A 7,904-nucleotide genomic window follows, 5' to 3' on the forward strand; every position below is an offset into this window, starting at 1 on the left:
GATTGATATTGATGATGTGGGTATTACAAGAATAGATCTACCACGAGATCAATGAGGCTAAACCCTAGAAGCTAGCCTATGATATGATTGTTATTCGTCCTACGGACTAAAGCCATCCGGTTTATATAGACACCGGAGAGGGTTAGGGTTACACAGAGTCGGTTACAATGGTAGGAGATCTACATATCCGTATCGCCAAGCTTGCCTTCCATGCCAAGGAAAGTCCCATCCGGACACGGGACGAAGTCTTCAATCTTGTATCTTCATAGTCTTGGAGTCCGGCCGATGATGATAGTTCGGCTATCCGGACACCCCCTAGTCCAGGACTTCCTCACTGCTCTCCGAATGGAATGCGCGTCATATTGCGTTCGCACACACATGTGGGACGGCAATTGAGAACCGACCATAGGCACACTTCCCGGCCCCGCAAGTCGGGTGACTTAATAGAAGAGGGAGACGAGCGATAGTACTAGAGAATTGTTGTACTACGTTGGTGCCTGGACGATCCCTGCAAGACACGGAAGATCAGTTCGTCCATGCATGTGACCAGACTCCAACAGACACGCCTGGATTGGCTATCGTCTACATATCGTGCAGGCTGTGTTGTACATGGCTGTAGTTGTGCTGAGAAATTGATAAGCACATTTCATATATACAATTTTGGCATAGAAATATATTATTTATTGAGATATGACCATCAATTCTTGCTGTGAAATATTGAATATTTGCATGAAAATCATATAAAGTATCATTTACTAGTCATTGTGTTTCTTTTGCAGAAAAGTGCGAAAAGGCACTATAAACTTCAAGATCTGGACTAGTGGCTAAGAGAACCAGTCAAGTGAAAAGGAAGAAGAAAGACAGAGGGACTTGTGTGTGAAGAAATGATGCTCCATGGGACAAGTTAAAGAAGAAAGGGACCTTCTTATGAAGAAAGAAGAAAAAGAGAAGGGCCAAAATTGCAAAGTGGCAGATCAGAGGAGGGGTCAAAATCCCTAGCGGCAGCTAATCCCCATTGCGCCTGGCACATCTCTCTTCTCCCCCATCCTCCTTCTCCACCTCCGGACGCCGCCAGGGCTAGGCCGCCGTGGTGGTGCGCCTCCCATCCACCTGCACCACTCCACTCCGCCGCCTCAGCCATCCATCCACCGTGCGCCTCCCAGCCACCAGCACCTCCCACCACATCACCCATCTCCATCCACCAGCGCCACTCACCAGCATCACAACGCTTCCCCGCACCTCGCACCCCTGTGCTGCTGCTCTTCTTCTCCAACTGCCACTGCTCCTCCCCTTGTCCCTTCTGCTGATGCTCTTCCCTGCTGTCCTTCTTCCCTTGCCTTGCTCCTTCTCCATCTCTTGCTGCTACTTCTTCTTCTCTGAACCTCATTTCTTCTCCTTGCATCCCCTTGTTGCAGCGCCTCTTTCTTTGCTGCTGCTTCTCTTCTCACGCCCCCTGCTACTTTTCTTCTCCAAGCACCGCTGCTTCTTCTCCATCACGAAACTGTTGCCCCTCTCTTGCTGCGCCCCTGCTGCTTCTTCTCACGCTGCTGCTGCTCTCTATCCCCATGTCCCTGCTGCTGTTCTTCTCTGAAACCTCAAAACTGCTGCTTCTTCTCCCTCTCTCTATTCTCTAATTTTCTGTAATCTTGAGTAGTGTAATGTTCAGTACTTTGAAATGTTCAGAATTGAGATGTGTAGCACTTGTAAGGTTCAGATTTTGATAAGTGTTTGCAATAAACTAGTTTGTTCAGTTCGTACTTGTTAAATATCATGTCATAAATTCTATGTTCTGAATAGTGGATTTCTTGTTGCTTTGGGAACTAACTCATATGTAATATTTTGTTACTTTGGTAATTAGTGTTCTGTCAGCATATATGTGTGTTCACCCTGTGTATTTCTTCTCGCTGTCTAGTTAAATTCTATCAGTATTAGTTGTTAAATACTGTTGTGTTGATCTGTGGGTACTAATCTTGTGGCTTGTAAGATTTCATTTCTGTTGTCACTTGTGTAACCTGAACCGTGGTGTAGTATCATGTTCGCATATGTGTGGTTTTGTGTGTTCTGTAGTCCCCGTATCAGCTATGTACCTGTGATATATGAATGTGCGTGTGTGTGTTTGATTTGAAACAATTATATTCTGTCATATACTGTCGCTTCTTCCTACTGTTATATGTTTGATACTAATGTGTCCTCGTCTTGTAGCTTTACTTGATATTGACTCCTGTTTGTGTTAGTATTTTAATTCCTCAAATAAAACAAAATACCAAAAAGATAGTGAGTAATATCTTAACCTCCCTTTGCTATTTTGCATTTTCTTGGTGGCCTATCTTTGGGTACAATCATTGTTAGTTTAGATTCTTATTTTCTGCATTTATCTCTTAAAATTGTGCTACCTAGCTTTAGCCGAGCATAGTCGTCGTCGCCTAGTCCCTGTGGAGAACACGACATCCGTAGTTTGGGGCGTAAAAACCCCGCTATACTTTCAAATGATCATTTTGGCGCCGTTGCCGGGGACTAGCGTCGAGCGATTGTGCTAGGCTATAGACTAGGTTTTTCTTGTTTTCATCTTGTGCCATATATTTGTGATATATCTCTAGCCACTAACCCCTGTTCTAGTTATTATCTTTTTGTCTTCTTTTCCTTTTTGCAGGTTGGATTATCCTCTCGCAAATGGCATTCTATTCAGATCATCATGCTTATGCGAGCAACACTACAAACAACACGGAAAGTATACAAGAACTGATAAGTAAGATTTCCCATCGATTAGATGATTTAGCTCGACAGCGAGAGGTAGTTTTTGAGGATAGGCCTAGCTCTTATGATCCTTATTCTAGAGGTCATCCTTATGTTGCTCCTACATGCCATATTTGTGGTTACTCTCACCCTCCCGATTGTTATGGCACGAGCTTCGCCCCACAGCCTAGCTCATACCAAAAAAATTACACACATGGGTGGCCTGAAAACCAGAATATGTCATATAGGAGCAATAACCCTGAGATCTCATCATTTTCCTCTAGTTATCCGATGCAGGGATTTAGGTATGAAGAGGAGAGCCACAACTAAGCTCCACAACAGATTTATTCAGCTCCTACTCATATACCTCAACACCAGGACATGTTGCCAATGGAGTTAAATGGTCCTCCATTTGGTCAACCAACATCTTCAACACAAGTGCCCACACAAGATGACTTTGATGATATATACAAGCTCACATTGCTTGGTCTAGAGTTCACTTGGAGTGCCGAAGATGATCCAATTAGGCCGGTGATACTAGAGGAAATGAAGAAGATTAAGAGTGGAAAGGATCTAGTGGAAGAAGTAAAGAAGATTGAGAAGAACATCAACACTGGTAGTACTATTTCTTCATAGCTTGAGCTGAGTAATTCTGGGATTCTCCTTGATACATGTGAGGTTCCAATACCGTCACATCCAGCTGAGCAAGATAGCAAGTGCCTTGAGCATGAGATACCTCAGATTGAAGAAGATGAACTAGAAGACAAGGAACAAGATGATGAAGAGCTGCAATTCCCAAGTGATCAAGTTGAAGACTCGTCATCTACTACTCCTGAAGAAGTACAAGAAGCTGCTGTAGATGAAGATGAAGAACCTGAGATTCATTGGCCTGTTGTCATACATGAGCGTGATGTGTCAGGTTTACCCAATCCTCTTGATGACATGCTCCCTTGTGATTTCTTTGCTTCTAACTTGCATTGCATGATGCCATTACTTAAGGTAGATTTGAAAAACTATTTGCTTGGATATGATCATATATACCCTGTTAGTGGCATTACTCTCATTTGTGATGATCACAATTACTTTCCTCGTGCTAGTTCTATGCTTAATGAAACATATCATTCCCATGTTAGTCTTGAGCTTAATGATAAATATCATCCTCATGTTAGCATTGAGCTTACTGATTTGTACCATCCTAAACATGTGCTTTATAGCTATGCTTATGTAATTGGGTACTCTATAGATGATTTAGAGGGCATTACCCTTGTCACTTGTATTGTTTCCTTGGTTGAGTGCTCTTTCAGGTTGTTGCTTGTGCACGATCCACTACATGCTGACCAAGTTCGAGATGACATTCCCTGGGACCCAGGTGGACCCATGGCATGGGGATGAGGAGAAGCAAGGAGCACACATGAAGAGAGAAGCTGGAGCAGGCATGAGGATAGAGAAGCAAAAGGAGAGGAGTTGCAGTTGGTGAGGTGATCGAGCGAGTGCTACATCATCAAAGCCCGGTGAGCTATTTCATGACCCATTCCGAGTATATCATCCATTGATACAAGCTGAAATCATTTGATATTTGGGTTGCTTGAGTCATTTCTTAAATACTGTCCCGCTGAATTTTATTTGACATATGGTGCTTGATGAGAATATGCGAACTGATTGTTGAATGCCATGTAAACTAGTGATATACATGTTGCTTGCTTTGCTGAAATTAGTTTTGAGTGCTCAAATCCCTAGTACACTAGAAAACTTAATCATTTTCTGCTTTTACCTCGATACACCTAGATCACAACATTTAGATGCTGAATTTGTGCCAAGTGTCTTCCCATTGAGAGCAATCACCTAACCACTATGGATTAGCATGCTATGTTCCCTGGATCGGTAGCATGTGAACCAGACATGGAGAAGTGATGATTCCTGTTTTTGTTCTTATGCATTGTTCATTTAAGATAAGTAATAATGAATAAATAAGTCTGACTACCTACAGTAGCATGTCATGTTCCCGGGATCGGTGGCATGTGAAATCGGGTTAGCTTGGGCAGTAATTAATAATAATAAAAATGTAATTGTCGAACCAGGTGTATACCATGTTCTCGGGATCGGTGGTATGTTCCTTTGGGGAGACAAACACACTAAAAAAACTAATAATTGGTCGAGCCAGGTGTATACCATGTTCTCGGGATCGGTGGTATGTTCCTTTGGTGAGACTGATAAAATATTATCATTACTTCCTTCAAATTTAATAAGTGGTTCAACCACAAAATCATATTTCTGCAAATAAGAGATTTAATTCCAGTTCTTTTTGTTCTCGGGATCATGCTCTCTTTAGGAACCATTTGGCACAGTCATCATTTAAACTTGTTGATCCTCTTTTATCACTGTAAAAGTTTAAAATGGTCATGCTTACTAGTATCCTACCGCTTTGAAGCACTCCTAACCATTAATTTTCACTAGCTAAGTCCAAAGCATGCACTGTTTAGAGATCTACTTCACTTGGTATTCTCTAGTCAGCTCACTGTTCACATTCTTGCTCTTGTCATATGCCTTTGCTTGAGGACAAGCAAAAGTTTAAGTGTGGGGGAACTTGATAAGCACATTTAATATATGCAATTTTGGCATAGAAATATATTATTTATTGAGATATGACCATCAATTCTTGCTGTGAAATATTGAATATTTGCATGAAAATCATATAAAGTATCATTTACTAGTCATTGTGTTTCTTTTGCAGAAAAGTGCGCAAAGGCACTATAAACTTCAAGATCTGGACTAGTGGCTAAGAGAACCAGTCAAGTGAAAAGGAAGAAGAAAGACAGAGGGACTTGTGTGTGAAGAAATGATGCTCCATGGGACAAGTTAAAGAAGAAAGGGACCTTCTTATGAAGAAAGAAGAAAAGGAGAAGGGCCAAAAATGCAAAGTGGCAGATCAGAGGAGGGGTCAAAATCCCTAGCGGCAGCTAATCCCCATTGCGCCTGGCACATCTCTCTTCTCCCCCATCCTCCTTCTCCACCTCCGGCCGCCGCCACGGCCAGGCCGCTGTGGTGGTGCGCCTCCCATCCACCTGCACCACTCCACTCCGCCACCTCAGCCATCCATCCACCGTGCGCCTCCCAGCCACCAGCACCTCCCACCACATCACCCATCTCCATCCACCAGCACCACTCACCAGCATCACAGCGCTTCCCCGCACCTCGCGCCCCTGTGATGCTGCTCTTCTTCTCCAACTGCCGCTGCTCCTCCCCTTGTCCCTTCTGCTGATGCTCTTCCCTGCTGTCCTTCTTCCCTTGCCTTGCTCCTTCTCCATCTCTTGCTGCTACTTCTTCTTCTCTGAACCTCATTTCTTCTCCTTGCATCCCCTTGTTGCCGCGCCTCTTTCTTTGCTACTGCTTCTCTTCTCACGCCCCCTGCTACTTTTCTTCTCCAAGCCCCGCTGCTTCTTCTCCATCACGAAACTGCTGCCCCTCTCTTGCTGCGCCCCTGCCGCTTCTTCTCACGCTGCTGCTGCTCTCTATCCCCACGTCCCTGCTGCTGCTCTTCTCTGAAACCTCAAAACTGCTGCTTCTTCTCCCTCTCTCTATTCTCTAATTTTCGGTAATCTTGAGTAGTGTAATGTTCAGTACTTTGAAATGTTCAGAATTGAGATGTGTAGCTCTTGTAAGGTTCAGATTTTGATATGTGTTTGCAATAAACTAGTTTGTTCAGTTCGTACTTGTTAAATATCATGTCATAAATTCTATGTTTTGAATAGTGGATTTCTTGTTGCTTTGGGAACTAACTCATATGTAATATTTTGTTACTTTGGTAATTAGTGCTCTGTCAGCATATATGTGTGTTCACCCTGTGTATTTCTTCTCGCTGTCTAGTTAAATTCTATCAGTAATTTTTAGTTGTTAAATACTGTTGTGTTGATCTATGGGTACTAATCTTGTGGCTTGTAAGATTTCATTTCTGTTGTCACTTGTGTAACCTGAACCGTGGTGTAGTATCCTGTTCGCATATGTGTGGTTTTGTGTGTTCTGTAGTCCCCGTATCAGCTATGTACCTGTGATATATGAATGTGCGTGTGTGTGTTTGATTTGAAACAATTATATTCTGTCATATACTGTCGCTTCTTCCTACTGTTATATGTTTGATACTAATGTGTCCTCGTCTTGTAGCTTTACTTGATATTGACTCCTGTTTGTGTTAGTATTTTAATTCCTCAAATAAAACAAAATACCAAAAAGATAATGAGTAATATCTTAACCTCCCTTTGCTATTTTGCATTTTCTTGGTGGATTATCTTCGGGTACAATCATTGTTAGTTTAGATTCTTATTTTCTGCATTTATCTCTTAAAATTGTGCTACCTAGCTTTAGCCGAGCATAGTCGTCGTCGCCTAGTCCCTTTGGAGAACACGATATCCATAGTTTGGGGCGTAAAAACCCTGCTATACTTTCAAATGATCAGAAATCTAAAAAAAGGTTTCTTGTCATCTTGCAAAATTATGTGTCATGTGCTTCAGATCAATGCGAGGGTTAAATAGCGACAACTGCGTTGGGCTAGTCATTGGGGGCACATGCACGAACAGTGACTTCTCGGCTGCCATCTAGGTCAAGCCGGCTATGTTAATTAGACATCTATCGACGGACCCCTTTTCTACGAGTTTATCTTTAATTTGAGATTTGTTCCTCGTCTAGTTTGTCCGTCGGGATTCATGTTGTCTCCTTTGGGCAGTGAGGTTATGATTTCTTATCATGTGGCATTTTTTCGTGTTAGATGTTATAATCCGGCGCTTCAGATCAAAATGACGACGACTGCGCCTCTGGGCCACGTGCATGAAGACTTCTCGACAGTCATTGACGAGGTCAAGCCGGCTTCGGTAGACAAAAGAAAACTATAAGTACTACTCCACTATATAGGCAGGAGCCTCCGTGCTTGCTTTCTAGTGTTGCTCTCTTCACACCATCTCGGCCTCTCTAGATCTAAACACGACAGCGGTGGCCACACACACTCTCTCTCTCTCTCTCTGCTCACCGCTGGTCACAGATCCAGCCGGATCCTCTCCGCCGGGGAAGGTGAGAAGGTGCAACGTTCATGCGGTCGTCCTCGGCGGTGGCTCTTACCCACTGCTGGGCGCGTCCCGATCAACCTGCCTTGCCGTTCTCTCCCAAGCACCACTGGCGAGGGA

General features: G+C 43.3%; 1 long non-coding RNA gene across 1 annotated transcript; it reads left to right on the plus strand.

The window, feature by feature from the left end:
* Positions 1–967: 967 nt before the first annotated feature.
* LOC119322949 lies at positions 968–6,505 on the plus strand. The gene is made up of 2 exons (XR_005155978.1): positions 968–4,244; positions 5,465–6,505. It is a non-coding gene; the product is annotated as an uncharacterized LOC119322949 (long non-coding RNA).
* Positions 6,506–7,904: the final 1,399 nt, after the last annotated feature.

Source organism: Triticum dicoccoides, chromosome 6B (assembly GCF_002162155.2).
Source record: "Triticum dicoccoides isolate Atlit2015 ecotype Zavitan chromosome 6B, WEW_v2.0, whole genome shotgun sequence".
Lineage (NCBI taxonomy): Eukaryota > Viridiplantae > Streptophyta > Magnoliopsida > Poales > Poaceae > Triticum > Triticum dicoccoides.